At 44.6% G+C, this 15,483-nt stretch overlaps 2 long non-coding RNA genes across 2 annotated transcripts in view; both read left to right on the forward strand.

Moving 5' to 3' along the window:
- Nucleotides 1-15,483, forward strand: part of LOC136793115 (uncharacterized) — a 294,913-nt gene that overhangs the window by 178,812 nt on the left and 100,618 nt on the right. The gene's annotated exons all lie outside the window — the stretch shown is intronic.
- LOC136793114 (uncharacterized) overlaps nt 1-15,483 on the forward strand; it is a 65,662-nt gene that overhangs the window by 22,424 nt on the left and 27,755 nt on the right. The window contains exon 2 of the long non-coding RNA XR_010837956.1: nt 13,018-13,122. This is a non-coding gene — a long non-coding RNA (uncharacterized lncRNA). The remainder of the gene's footprint in view (nt 1-13,017; nt 13,123-15,483) is intronic.

The raw sequence follows: 15,483 nt of genomic DNA on the forward strand, positions 1-15,483 counted from the left end.
AGCGCTCTCTCCTCTAGGCCTCTTGATTAATTCTTTGCAAGTATAAATTGATGATTATTATGTCTCCCATTAGTCATCTCTCCTCTGGGCTGTACAAATTTAGTTCTCCTGATAGCAATGAATCATGGGACAAAGTGTTCATTTGCATTACGTGCCAGCTCTTTCAATCAAACTCTGTTTTTATAATACCTCATTGCAAGTCTCCTTAACATCTCTCTGTTCTGAACATTAAATTCAGAGCTCTAACAACAAGGAGTCTGTCACCCCACTCTCTCCCTCCCTCCAGGCACAGGTTTCCAGCACCTGTACTCTCCCAGTCACCTTGCAGCAGAGCCGAAGTGGGGAAGTAGATCAAGACTCACTCGAGAGCTGACAAAAATTGATAATAATAAGCCAATTTACATGGAAGAGACTCATTACCAAGCTAGTTACCAATACATTGGGTTGCTGGATTTCTGCCAATAAATTCGATCTCTTGTAGCGAGCAATTTTTCCCCAGCTTGTAGTGAATCTCTCCAGCTTAAAAATACTTCAGGGAAATCGTCTTTACAATAAAGAGAGGAATGAGTCTACAGCTGTGTATGTACATGTGTATGAGGGGCCCTGAAGACATCACACAGACATTTTCACCATTTTCTATCTTTGAGTTTCTCTCAGCTTTGAGACATGGTTGTGACTGCTTTCCAAAAGGCCCCCAAAATGACTGCTTAATTTTCAAAAGCAACCATCTCAGGCAATAAAATGATAACTCACATGGAGGTGAAATGCTCATGATTTGGGGTCTGTGATGCAACGTCCAGTCCTTGGAATCCAAAAAGATATGTTACTTGGGCAGGGCTGGGGGGGAAAATAATTGAATTTTGATCCAAATGGGAAAAAATTTTCACTGCAAACCTTTGGTTTTCATTATTTGGAAATTTCCATCAGAAGGTGTCTTAGTCCACTCAGGTTGCTATAACAAAGGACGATATTTTGGGTGGCTTAAAAAAACAGACATTTATTCTTCACAGTTCTGGAGGCTGGAAGTTGGAGATCAGGGTGCCAGCATGGCTGGTTCTGGTAAGGACCTGCTTCCTGGTTCATAGACAGCTGTCTTCTCTCTGTGTCCTCACATGTCATGGAAGGGGTGAGGGAGCTCTCTGGGGTGTCTTTTATAGGATCACTATCCCATTCATGAAGGCACAGCCTGTCAATATACTACCTTCGGGATTAGAATTGCAACATATGAAGTCTAGGAGGACACAGACATTTGGTACACAGTAGAAGGTTTGGGTGTTAGCTGTGGACAGCGCAGGTAAGGTATTGCATTCAGTTCTCCACTTTGTCTTATTGCATGTGGACACGATTTAAAGGAGCCAGGATCAAAGTGCTGTGGTGCCAGCCTGGAGAGCAAGTTCAGATGAGAGCTGCCTGTTCTCATGATGGTGGCATGCTATCATAAATAGAGCTGCAATGAACATTTTGGTACAAAACTCTTTTTGAATTATGGTTTTCTCAAGGTATATGCCTAGTAGTGGGATTGCTGGGTCGTATGGTAGTTCTATTTTTAGTTTTTTAAGGAACCCCCATACTGTTCTCCATAGTGGCTATGTCAATTTACATTCCCACCAGCAGTGCAAGAGGGTTCCCTTTTCTCCACACCCTCTCCAGCATTTATTGTTTCTAGAGTTTTTGATGATGGCCAATCTGACCGGTGAGAGATGATATCTTATTGTAGTTTTGATTTGCATTTCTCTAATGATTAATGATGTTGAGCATTCTTTCACGTGTTTGTTGGCAATCTGTATATCTTCTTTGAAGAAATGTCTATTTAGTTCTTCTGCCCATTTTTGGATTGGATTGTTTGTGTTTTTGTTATTGAGCTGCATGAGTTGCTTATAAATTTTGGATATTAATCCTCTGTCAGTTCCTTCATTTGCAAATATTTTCTCCCATTCTGAGGGTTGTCATTTGGTCTTGTTTATGGTATCCTTTGCTGTGCAAAAGCTTTTAAGTTTCATTAGGTTCCATTTGTTTATTTTTGTTTTTATTTCCATTTCTCTAGGAGATGGGTCAAAAAGGATCTTGCTGTGATTTATGTCATAGAGTGTTCTGCCTACGTTTTCCTCTAAGAGTTTGATAGTGTCTGGCCTTAAATTTAGGTCTTTAACCCATTTTCAGTTTATTTTTGTGTGTGGTGTTAGGGAGTATTCTAATTTCATACTTTTACATGTAGCTGTCCAGTTTTCCCAGCACCACTTATTGAAGAGGCTGTCTTTTCTCCACTGTATATCCTTCCCTCCTTTATCAAAGATAAGGTGACCATATGTGTGTGGGTTTATATGTGGGCTTTCTATCCTGTTCCATTGATCTATATTTCTGTTTTTGTGCCAGTACCATACTGTCTTGATTACTGTAGACTTGTAGTATAGTCTGAAGTCAGGGAGCCTGATTCCTCCAGCTCCATTTTTCGTTCTCAAGATTGCTTTGGCTATTCGGGGTCTTTTGTGTTTCCATACAAATTGTGAAATTTTTTGTTCTAGTTCTGTAAAAAAAGCCAGTGGTAATTTGATAGGGATCACATTGAATCTGTAGATTGCTTTGGGTAGTAGAGTCATTTTCACAATGTTGATTCTTCAAATCCAAGAACATGGTATATTTCTCCACCTATTTGTAACATCTTTAATTTATTTCATCAGTGTCTTATAGTTTTCTGCATACAAGTCTTTTGTCTCCTTAGGTAGGTTTATTCCTAGATATTTTATTCTTTTTGTTGCAAAGGTAAATGGGAGTGTTTTCTTAATTTCACTCTCAGATTTTTCATCATTAGTGTATAAGAATGCCAGAGATTTCTGTGCATTAATTTTGTATCCTGCTACTTTACCAAATTCATTGATTAGCTCTAGTAGTTTTCTGGTAGCATCCTTAGGATTCTCTATGTATAGTATTATGTCATCTGCAAACAGTGACAGCTTTACTTTTTCTTTTCCGATTTGGATTCCTTTTATTTCTTTTTCTTCTCTGATTGCTGTGGCTAGAACTTCCAAAACTATGTTGAATAAGAGTGGTGAGAGTGGGCAACCTTGTCTTGTTCCTGATCTTAGTGGAAATGGTTTCAGTTTTTCACCATTGAGAATGATGCTGGCCGTGGGTTTGTCATATATGGCCTTTATTATGTTGAGGAAAGTTCCCTGTATGCCTACTTTCTGCAGGGTTTTTATCATAAATGGGTGTTGAATTTTGTCAAAAGCTTTCTCTGCATCTATTGAGAGGATCATATGGTTTTTCTCCTTCAGTGTGTTGATATGGTGTATCATGTTGATTGATTTGCATATATTGAAGAATCCTTGCATTCCTGGAATAAACCCCACTTAATCATGGTGTATGATCCTTTTAATGTGCTGTTGGATTCTGTTTGCTAATATTTTGTTGAGGATTTTTGCATCTATGTTCATCAGTGATATTGGCCTGTAGTTTTCTTTCTTTGTGACGTCTTTGTCTGGTTTTGGTATCAGGGTGATGGTGGCCTCATAGAATGAATTTGGGAGTGTTCCTCCCTCTGCTATCTTTTGGAAGAGTTTGAGAAGGATAGGTGTTAGCTCTTCTCTAAATGTTTGGTAGAATTCGCCTGTGAAGCCATCTGGTCCTGGGCTTTTGTTTGTTGGAAGATTTTTAATCACAGTTTCAATTTCAGTGCTTGTGATTGGTCTGTTCATATTTTCTATTTCTTCCTGGTTCAGTCTCAGCAGGTTGTGCATTTCTAAGAATTTGTCCATTTCTTCTAGGTTGTCCATTTTATTGGCATAGAGTTGCTTGTAGTAATCCCTAATAATCTTTTGTATTTCTGCAGTGTCAGTTGTTACATCTCCTTTTTCATTTCTAATTCTATTGATTTGAGTCTTCCCCCCTTTTCTCTTGATGAATCTGGCTAATGGTTTATCAATTTTATATATCTTCTCAAAGAACCAGCTTTTAGTTTTATTGATCTTTGCTATATTTTCCTTAGTTTCTTTTTCATTTATTTCTGATCTGATCTTTATGATTTCTTTCCTTCTGCTAAATTTGGGGTTTTTTTGTTCTTCTTTCTCTAATTGCTTTACATGAAAAGTTAGGTTGTTTATTTGAGATGTTTCCTGTCTCTTAAGGTATGATTGTATTGCTATAAACTTCCCTCTTAGAACTGCTTTTGCTGAATCCCATAGGTTTTGGGTCGTCGTGTCTCCATTGTCATTTGTTTCTAAGTACTTTTTGATTTCCTCTTTGATTTCTTCAGTGATCACTTCGTTATTAAGTAGTGTATTGCTTAGCCTCCATGTGTTTGTATTTCTTACAGATCTTTTCCTGTAATTGATATCTAGTCTCATAACATTGTGGTTGGAAAAGATACTTGATACGATTTCAATTTTCTTAAATTTGCCAAGGCTAGATTTGTGACACTATATATGATTGATCCTGGAGAATGTTCCATGAGCACTTGAGAAAAATGTGTATTCTGTTGTTTTTGGATGGAATGTCCTATAAATATCAATTAAGTCCATCTTGTGTAATGTATCATTTAAAGCTTGTGTTTCCTTATTTATTTTCATTTTGGATGATCTGTCCATTGGTGAAAGTGGGGTGTTAAAGTCCCCTGATATGATTGTGTTACTGTCGATTTCCCCTTTTATGGCTGTTAGTATTTGCCTTATGTATTGAGGTGCTCCTATGTTGGGTGCATAAATATTTACAATTGTTATATCTTCTTCATGGATCAATCTCTTGATCATTATGTAGTGTCCTTCTTTGTCTCTTGTAATAGTCTTTATTTTAAAGTCTATTTTGTCTGATATGAGAATTGCTACTCCAGCTTTCTTTTGATTTCCATTTACATGGAATATCTTTTTCCATCCCCTTACTTTCAGTCTGTATGTGTCCCTAGGCCTGAAGTGGGTCTCTTGTAGACAGCATTTATATGGGTCTTGTTTTTGTATCCATTCAGCCAGTCTGTGTTTTTTGGTGGTAGCATTTAATCCATTTACATTTAAGGTAATTATCGATATGTATGTTCCTATTACCATTTACTTAATTGTTTCAGGTTGTTCTTCTAGGTCTTTTCCTTCTCTTGTGTTTCTTGCCTAGAAAAGTTCCTTTAGCATTTGTTGTAGAGCTGCTTTGGTGGTGCTGAACTCTCTCAGCTTTTGCTTGTCTGTAAAGCTTTTAATTTCTCCATCAAATCTGAATGAGATCCTTGCTGGGTAGAGTAATCTTGGTTGTAGGTTTTTTTCCCTCATCACTTTAAATATTTCCTGCCACTCCCTTCTGGCTTGTAGAGTTTCTGCTGAAAGATCAGATGTTAACTTTATGGGGATTCCCTTGTGTGTTATTTGTTGTTTTTCCCTTGCTGCTTTTAATATATTTTCTTTGTATTTAATTTTTGACAGTTTGATTATTATGTGTCTTGGCGTGTTTATCCTTGGGTTTATCCTGTATGGGACTCTCTGTGCTTCCTGGACTTGATTGACTATTTCCTTTCCTATATTAGGGAAGTTTTCAACTATAATCTCTTCAAATATTTTCTCAGTCCGTTTCTTTTTCTCTTCTTCTTCTGGGACCCCTATAATTTGAATGTTGGTGCGTTTAATGTTGTCCCAGAGGTCTCTGAGACTGTCCCCATTTCTTTTCATTCTTTTTTCTTTATTCTGCTCTGCAGTAGTTATTTCCACTATTTTATCTTCCAGGTCACTTATCCGTCCTTCTGCCTCAGTTATTCTGCTGTTGATCCCATCTAGAGTATTTTTCATTTCATTTATTGTGTTGCTCATCATTGCTTGCTTCCTCTTTATTTCTTCTACATCCTTGTTAACTGTTTCTTGCAATTTGTCTATTCTATTTCCAAGATTTAGAATCATCTTTACTAACATTATTCTGAATTCTTTTTCAGGTAAACTGCCTATTTCCTCTTCATTTGTTAGGTCTGGTGTGTTTTTATCTTGCTCCTTCATCTGCTGTGTGTTTTTCTGTCTTCTCATTTTGCTTATCTTACTGTGTTTGGGGTCTCCTTTTTGCAGGCTGCAGGTTCGTAGTTCCCGTTGTCTTTGGTGGCTGTCCCCAGTGGCTAAGGTTGGTTCAGTGGGTTGAGTAGGTTTCCTGGTTGGGGGTACTAGTGCCTGTGTTCTGGTGGATGAGGCTGGATCTTGTTTTTCTGGTGGGCAGGTCCACGTCTGGTGGTGTGTTTGGGGATGTTGGTAGCCTTATTATGATTTTAGGCAGCCTCTCTGCTAATGGATGGGGCTGTAGACCTGTATGGCTCTTTGTTGGGGATAGGGTGTCCAGCACTGTTTGTTGCTGGTCCTTGAGTGAAGCTGGGTCTTGGTGTTGAGAAGGAGATCTCTGGGAGATTTTCGCTGTTTGATATTGCGTGGAGCTGGGAGGTCTCTTGTGGACCAGTGTCCTGAGGTTGGTTCTCCCACCTCAGAGACACAGCCGTGGTGCCTGGCTGGAGCGCCAAGAGCCTTTAATCCACACGGCTCAAAATAAAAGGGAGAAAAAATAGAAAGGAAAGAAAAGGAAGGAAGGAAGGAAGGAGGGAGGGAGGGAAGGAAGGAAGGAAGAAAGGAAGGGAGGAAGGAAGAAATGAAGGAAGGAAGAAAGCAAGAATGGAAGGAAGAAAGGAGGAGAGGAAGAAAGGGAGGAAGGAAGGGAGGAAGGAAGGAGGGAAGAAAGGAAAGAAGAAAGGAAGAAAGAAAGGGAGAAGACAAAATAAAGTAGGATAAAGTATAGTTATTAAAATAAAAAATAATTATTAAGAAGAAAAATTTCTATTAAAAAAAAAAAAAGAAAAACGGGTCGGTCTAACCCTAGGACAAATGGTGAAAACAAAGCTATACAGACAAAATCTCACACAGTAGCACACACATACACACTCACAAAAAGAAAAAAGGGGAAAATAATAGTATATCTTGCTCCAAAAGTCCACCTCCTCAACTTGGGATGATTCGTTGTCTATTCAGGTCTTCCACAGATGCAGGGCACTTCAAATTGATTGTGGAGCTTTAATCCATTGCTTCCGAGGCTGCTGGGAGAGACCTCCCCCTCTCCTCTTTGTTCGCACAGCTCCTGGGGTTCAGCTTTGGACTTGGCCCCGCCTCTGCATGTAGGTCATCAGAGGGCATCTGCCATTCGCTCAGATAGGACGGGGTTAAAGGAGCAGCTGATTCAGGGGCTCTGGCACAGCCCGGGGGGAGGGAGGGGCACGGTTGCGGGGCGAGCCCGCGGCGGCAGAGGCCGGCGTGACGCTGCACCGGCCCGAGGAGCGCCATGCATTCTTCCGGGGAAGCTGTCCCTGGATCCCGGGACCCCGGCAGTTGCAGGCTCCACAGGCTCACGGAAGGGGCAGTGTGGAGAGTGACCTGTGCTCGCACACAGGCCTCTTGGTGGCGGCAGCAGCAACCCTAGCGTCCCACACGCGTCTCTACTGTCCGTGCCGACAGCCGCGGCTCGCGCCCGTTTCTGGAGCTGGTTTACGTGGTGCTCTTAATCCCCTCTCCTCGCGCCCGAGGAAGCAAAGAGGCAAGAAAAAGTCTCTTGTCTCTTCGGCAGCTCCGCGCCCGTTTCTCCCAAGCAGTTTTTTATAGAGCCAAACCTTTGAAATGCATCAGAGAGAAACAGGTCTGCATTGACTGAAATAGGCATCACCTTCTTCATGTGTTGAAGCAAGTCCAGACCATGTGTGAAGTGTCATGGATCATGTGTGGTCTATTAATAGGCCCCTGAAATTGACGGCAGCTTTCTTTAGGGAATGAGACCCATGTCAGGTGGGTGTCTCGCTCTCCCTCTTGTGGAAGTTTTGGGGCTACAGCTCCTGCTACAGGTGTCAGTCGGAACTGAAGTGACGGGGTCGGTTTGCTGGGTGGGCACCATGATAGTTGCAGCAGGGGCCTCTTTGGATTGTCCATGGGGAAAATCAAGGGCTCCCATCAGCTGCTCTCCAGTGAGGATGCTTAGAAACACCCTGCCTTGCACTATGGTTTTGTGTATATGTTGTCTCCTACCCTAGGCTGTCAGCTCCTTAGAGACAGGGGCCTTTCTGACATTTGTCCATCCCCTGTCCTGCACCTGCCTGGAATGTAACCAGGTTCCAAACACACCTGGTGACTCGAAGTTTGCTGCGTGTGGTTGGAGCCTCTTGGCCCTTGTTTCTCCCAGGTTCGCCTCTACTTTTGCAGCACCTGTGGTGAATGATTGAACTTCTCTGTTCTTCTGTTTCTCTATTCATAAGCTGAAAGCAATCATGTCTTCCTTCCAGGGTTGGCACAGATGACAGGAGGTGACATGTAATAAAGCTGAGCACAGTGCCAGCCACTTGGCAGGCACCCAAAGCATATTAGCTCTCATGTTATTTGGTTGCCCCAACTCTGCCCCAAGGTCAGGGATGGAAGCAGGATTCTTGCTGGGGAAGCTGGCCGGGGGGCCTGCTTGGTGCCTCCACTGTGTATTCTCTAGTGATGGATTATCTACTAGAGAAGACATGTGTGATGGTCAAAGCGGCATCTGTAAGAAGCAGAAGAAGCTCCACCCCAAGCCAAAGGGTTGGTCTTGGTCAAACAGCATCTGAGGAAGCTCCACCTCTGTTCACAACACCTCAGGGAAGAGCAGGCTAGAGGCAAGTGTCTGGGAACCTGGATCAGGTTTGACAACCCCGGCACTTGGGCTTCAGTCAGGCCCATCAGGCAAAGGGCACTAACTGAGCAGCGTCTTAGCCTGACAGGTGTGAGTGAGTGACCTGGTGTTTGCTCTGGCACCTCCCCTCAGGACAGCATTGCTACCTGGCTGTGATCAGGACACACGCCAAGCCTCAGTTGTTGGGTAAGCCCTCCTCTGCCTTTGGCTCTGACTCTGGGCAATGTGCCACCGCAGGTAAGTGACCTGCCCTTTCCAGGGCTAAGTTTCCTCATCTGTGAAATGAGAAGGAAAACTGCTGCCTCACAGGGCCCTTGTCAGATCATGAACCACAGTGCTCAGAGGGGCTGCCAGAGCTCCAGCCCCGCTGGCTGCATGCCCTCAGGAGGGTGCTCTACCCTCTCTGCTTGGCTTTCTCACCGTCACCGGCAGATACTCAGAGGTTGTGAAGCTAACAGTGTGAAGCACTTAGAGCAGTGTCTGGTTCATGGTAAGTCATCAATAAAGGAGCTCTTGTGACTCTTCCATTTAAATGACCGCATCCATCCTAGCCTGGAGGTTAGGCTGAGACAGTGAGTTGCTGTGGCGCCAGGGAAATCAAGCCTGGGCTCCCTCACGCTGAGCTCTATGCAGACACACCGTCCTTTAGATCTGGAAGCCAGATGCTCTGACTAGGCATTCCAGGTCGAAACACTCACATGATGGAACTGGGTTTGGGGAGGTCAGGGTGCAGGTGAGGCTTAAGACCCACTAGGGGAAAGAGACCCACGGTCTCTCCCTGAAGAGAAGGTTGGGTCATGGTGTACTGCCCTCATAGGTGAATAGACAGAGGTTCTAAGCAGGGCTGCTGCTTGGTCGGGGTCACACATCAGTTGAGTAGCAGAACTAAGATTGTGACCCGGCTCTGTAAACCCACAGTTGACCTTTGTGATGTGACTGCTCAGATCCTTGGTGCAGAAGTGGTTTCCCCTTCGCTGAGCAGAGCACCTCCTGCCATCTCTCCCAGCCTTCCGGGGAAGGGCCAGGTGCCCTGTCCTTGTGAGCTCACTGTACCTTCTACTTTTACCTCCCAGGGGCTCATTCTCAAGTCTGCACAAAGCTTAGCAGCCTGGCCCTCTGTGCAGGCTCCTGAATCAGGCCCCCATCCCCCTGTAGATACACGAAATACAAACTGCTGCATGTCACACCCCATCCTCACCCAGCAGCCAGACTCTGGAGGCCCTCCACACAAACACGAGTTCTTGGGTCTAGGCTTCCCCTGTACAACCATGACTGGATTTACAGAGCTTTCATCTCCATTGTGTGAGGCTGGAAGCAACTCACTGCGTCTGTACCAACATCAGGGTTTAGAGCAACCCCACAAGGGATGGTTTGTATGAGGACTTTTTATATAGCGACTTGGAGTGTCTTGCTTATGTTTTTAGATTTAATGACAAAGCTACAAGGGCAGGCAGGGATTGGGCTAAATCCTGACAGATCCTCTAAACATCTAGACATTCACCAGGCTCTGGTGAGCGTGTAGCAGATAAATACATTTAGTTTTTTCTCTTAAAAAGTTCTCCCCTCTGCTCCCTCTGATACTTTCTGTTTCTTCAGAACTGGGAAAGGGTCTTCTTGGTGTGTAATTTCTAACCTTGGGAAGGCATCTGAGCTCCTGCAGTCACCATTTTTCTACATTTTGCTGCCCACGAGGGACTGGGCTTGGGCTTCCCTTGCCTTAGATATGAATGAAATCACAGTTGGAGGGGGAGAGAAATTGAAAGAGAAAAGCTTCATTGTAGCATTATTCACAATAGCTAATATATGGAGGAAAACCTATGTGTTTGTCAGTGGATGAATGGATAAAGAAGATGTGGTATACATACACAATGGAATATTATTCAGGCATTAGAAAAAAGAAAATCCTGCCATTGTGACAACATGGATGGACCTTGAGGGCATTATATGGAGTGAAATAAGTCAGACAGAGAAAGACAAATACTGTATGTTAACACTCATATGTGGAAGCTACAAAAAGCCAAACTCATGAAAAGAGAGAGTAGAATGGTGGTTACCAGGGGTAGGAGGGAGGAAGGGGTGGTGGTGGTGGTGTGTGTGAATAGGTAGACATTGGTCAAAGGGTAAAAACCTCCAGTTTTAAGATGGATAAATTCTGGGGATCAAATGTACAGCATGGTGATTATAGCTAATAGTGCTATATTATATACTTGAAAGTTGCCAAGAGAGTAGACCTTAAATGTTCTCACCACGAAAAAGAAGTGGTAATCATGTGATGTGAGGAGATGTCAGCTAAGGCTATGGTGATAATCATTTTGCAACATATAAGTGTATCAAATCAATACTACACAATGTTACATTTCAATTATGTCTCAAAGCTAGGAATAAAAAAAATCCTTGATGAAGTAATAAAAAGTATGAATATTAATTTTTTAAAAACGAAGAGAAAAATTTTGAAGCTGCTAATGGTCCTCTAGGAGGTGATGCCACTTTAGGGAGGAAATGCTGAAGGCGGGGGAGAGAGAGAGAGATAAGTGAGGATGATCTTCCTTCTACAGTGCAGTGATCTTAGTCCTAATTCAGAATCTTCCTCCTGTCAACTGAAGAAAAACACACAACCTAAAAGTTGGGGCTTGAGTTTTATTCAGTGAGGACTTAGTGAGGATTTTAGCCCGGGAGACAACCTCTCAGAAAGCTCTGAGCAACTGCTCCCAAGAGGTAAGGGAGGAGCCCAAAACACGAAAAACAAAAAACCATGCAGTCGAACATTGAAAGATCACAGCTAACAACAAACCCAGACATCTCAGGTTAATGATTTTAGTGCTTTTCCATGCATGGGAAGATGTAAGACTCTGGGCTCTTTGAAATTATTCCTTAGATATGTATCTTAACTATCTAGGGCCAGTATTCAAAGCACAAAACAAGTCCTGTTTTTCTCCATCCTGAATTCCCCCTCAGGGTGCACCATAACGGGTTTTGTGGCTGCAGTGGCTGAGGGCTTGAGCCTTGTAGAACTGGAATGCTGTGCACCAGTCCCTGTGTTTACTGGAATGGCAGACAACATTCCTTGCCCACACTCCAACCCTCTTGCTTCCCAGGACCCGGTCTCCCCATCTGCACCACTTACCCCAATGCTTCCTGTGCTCCTGTGAGACATGCAAACTCTGTCTGGATAGGTGGCTTTGGTGACCACAGTCTTCTGTCTTTGGCCACTCTTGGGACCTCCCGTGGGGGAGTCAGAGATAGCCAGCAAGGGAACCCTGGTGAAGGAGTCCCAGGAGGTCAGCCTCAAGGAACAAAGCCTGGAGGGGAGGTTGGATTCAGGAGGAAGGAGCAAACAAGATGACCATAACATTTCCCATGCTGGAACCATTAGGCCCCTCAGTTTTTTCCTGCAAGACAGATCCCCTCAACATCTAAATGTTAAACGGGCTCTGAGGAGTGTGCAACAGATAAATACACTTAATTTGTCCTATACAGAAGTGGCCGGGCGCCCCTCCTTCCACATCCCCCCTAGGCCCTGGCAAGGCACTGGGCAGTGTGCTCCAGGATCCAGGAATTCTGTCATTTATCTAAATTAGTGGTTCCATGTCCCTGTCATTCTGAGCATTTCAGCAGAACCACACATGTACTTGATTTAGAAGAGAAGAGAGAGAATAAGAGCTGCTAAGGAAAGTAGTTTGGACACATAAATGTGGGAAAATTGGCACTTTTCCTCCTGAAATCTACTTGCTCTGAGGCTACAGACGAAGTGTGTATGTAGTTAATTAACCAGGAAAGCATTAACAGTGTCATCACAGGAAAGTGTGCAAGGTCCAGAGACAAAGGCCATTGGACTAGACTCTGTGGCCGCACTCGCCCCTGGCCTTCTGCAGGAAGGGCTTTCTCCAATTGGACTGGGGCTACTGGGGCAAAGTGTGCTTTCCACTGAAACTCCCTGGGGGGCTGGGGGGGACAGCACTCCCTGGGAACTGGAGCTGGCAGCCCGTCCCCATGCAGAAGGGACCACTGGCCTTTGCTCTGACCTCCAGGGCCAGCCCTGGCTGCTATTTGGATGTAATTTCCCTCCGTTTACTGCAGACATCTGTCACTCCAAGGGAGACTATTTAAGTACAATATGTCACCTTAAACTGTGTGCTAATTGAGCAATGCTGTGGGATTTCTTGATGATCAATGCCACATGCAAGTGCTTATTTAGAGAGAGATCCAAACAGGGACATTTTCTAGAAAGGCTGATTAGTCAATTCTAGTCACAGCCTCCCAAATTAGAGTAGTCATCTGCAAAATGGTAGGGGGAAAATAATTTTCACCAAATTAGAAAATAAAAAAGAAGAATGAGTCGTTAATGGAAAACTGTTTTCCTTTGTCGCATTCTGACAACAGAAAGGTTGGAACCCTGGCACTCTCCAAACGCAGCGGCCTTCCCAGGCCTATGAGAATGCTGTTCTTCCAAAATGGTTATCAGCTGAGATCATCAGCTTCATTTTGGTGAGTGAAACTCCTAGTTTTTAAAAGATCCCAGGCTTCATCATTTATTTCACCATCCTGTCTCTGAGAACTGACGCTCTGCCTGTGGTGGCTGAGAGTGAAGTGGGGCAGGAGGCTGCATCTGGCGAGTGCACCGCAACTGCCTGGTTCATGAGAGCATCAGTCACTTTAGGGAGAGATGCCTCTTCATATCTGCCATGAGGCCCAAAGACAGAAGGAGATGCTGGCCTCCAGGAGCTCTGCTAGGCACCCCCATCCCTGGGACCAGGGTGCAGGTGCGCCTAGCACCGACCGGCCCCTGTCCAGCCTTCTCCACTCCACCCTGCCAGGCAGAGCCCCAAGAGAGCAGACGCTGGAGCTCAGACGAGACATACTGAGGTGATGCGCCCAGCAGACGCTCCTCAAGTGGGTTGCTCCTAAGGTTGCCTTGGATATGGGGAGCTTGGTCATTGGCAGGAGACAAGAGAGAGTGTGTTGGGAGGGCTCAGGCTTTGAGGCCAGACAGGGTTTCCTGGGGAGGGACTCAGCCAGGCTGACTCCTGTGAACCTGTGCAGCGAAGTTTGTAGAGGTTGGCAAAGCAGCTTGGGGTACTCCATGACATCATCCTCTTGATCCTGGGAGGCTACTGGGGGCTGGTGAGCAGGGCATGGCCCGAGGAAATCCGTGGTGCCTCTGGATGGCTGACTATCTAATTCATCTTGGAGGTCAGATACCAAACAGAGACTGCAACTCCATCAGCAATTAGTGAGCAGGGCCCCAGGTTAGCCTCTCAGGAGTGTGCCCTGCAACCAGGTGCAGTTCCTGTACAGCACAGCCTCATCCTGAAATGGGACTCAGCTTCTCCAAGCCCAGCTGCCCTTGGACTCTTCTTGTTTCTTACTGGCAGAGAGTGTTTTTAGTTACCAGCTGCGCCACCAACCTAGAGCTAGCTACTTAACCTCACTGAGCTGCAGGTTTCTTCTTGGAGGTGGGAGTAATGATACTTCCTTCACAGGGCTGTGAGGGTAAATGAAGGGGTACAGTGCAAGGCACTCAGTAGGTGCTCAATGGATACCAGATCTTCTTCTTACCTGACCTTTTCAAACTAAGACCATTCGTTCTTTTCACTTTAATTGACTCAGCAAATCACTCAAAATACTTCACTTAAATTAGAAAAAAAAAAAAAAAGAAACCGGGCTTCCGTGGTGGTGCAGTGGTTGAGAATCTGCCTGCCGATGCAGGGGACACGGGTTCGAGCCCTGGTCTGGGAGGGTCCCACATGCCGCGGAGCAACTGGGCCCGTGAGCCACAGCTACTGAGCCTGCGCGTCTGGAGCCTGTGCTCCGCAACAAGAGAGGCCGCGATAGTGAGAGGCCCGCGCACCGCGATGAAGAGTGGCCCCCGCTCGGCGCAACTAGAGAAAGCCCTTGCACAGAAACGAAGACACAAAACAGCCAAAAATAAATAAATGAATTTATTTTTTTAAAAAAAGAATCCTAGGTAATCGCCGGCCTAAGTAGTTGCATTAACCTGTTATTCTGTCATTTTTATCTGATAAACAGATGACCTTCCTCTCTCTTTCCTTTCAGTGGACAGATCTGAAGGATCTGTGCAAAGGATCAATGTGCAAAGCAGGTGGATTGATCGGTTATTGATCAAGAGTGATTTATGACCCCTTCAGGTAAAAAGCTTCCCATAAACACAATTTAGTAGCTGCTGCCACCAGCCTTAGCAGCCCAAAGACAACAGTCTCAGGATTCCTGCAGGGAGATAATCAATACTGAGTATTAGCAGTACAGACTGTTTATTTGGTAGCACTTCAGCAGTGTTAAGGTGGGCTCCCCACTCTTACCTGATGTGAGAACAGCAGTGATCCACTGGGGCTCAGGTGCACCTGCACAAGTCCATGGGGTGGCAGGGGGATGGTGGCCTGGATGTGTTCCAGCTCCGTCCCTTGCTAATGTATGTTACTTTTGTCCTCTTGGTCTCAAACTTTTGTCTGTAAAATGGGATTTCTATATACTACTCTTTCCTTCCTTCCCAGGGCTTTTGCATCATTGGAGATAAGAATGGATACAGAAGCATTTCTAGAACATTCAGGCCATATTACAGCATGTTTCCCCTTCTCCCTCTCCCACTCCAAGGGCTCTAAAACAGACCTTATTGTTTCTGGACATTGGAACAGCTTCCAGACCACTCTTTTTGCTTCCCAATTCTTTCTCTTAGTGCTACCCCCATTCCACAACACACACACACACACACATACACACACACCCCATGCACCCCAGTTACACAACTCCATTCTATAAGTCAGTGTCAAATTCATGTTCCTAAAGCAGAGTTTTGATCAAGCCTTTCTCTCACTCCATAATCTTCAAGAC

The sequence above is a fragment of the Kogia breviceps genome, chromosome 18 (genome assembly GCF_026419965.1).
Source record: "Kogia breviceps isolate mKogBre1 chromosome 18, mKogBre1 haplotype 1, whole genome shotgun sequence".
In the NCBI taxonomy this organism is placed as follows: domain Eukaryota; kingdom Metazoa; phylum Chordata; class Mammalia; order Artiodactyla; family Physeteridae; genus Kogia; species Kogia breviceps.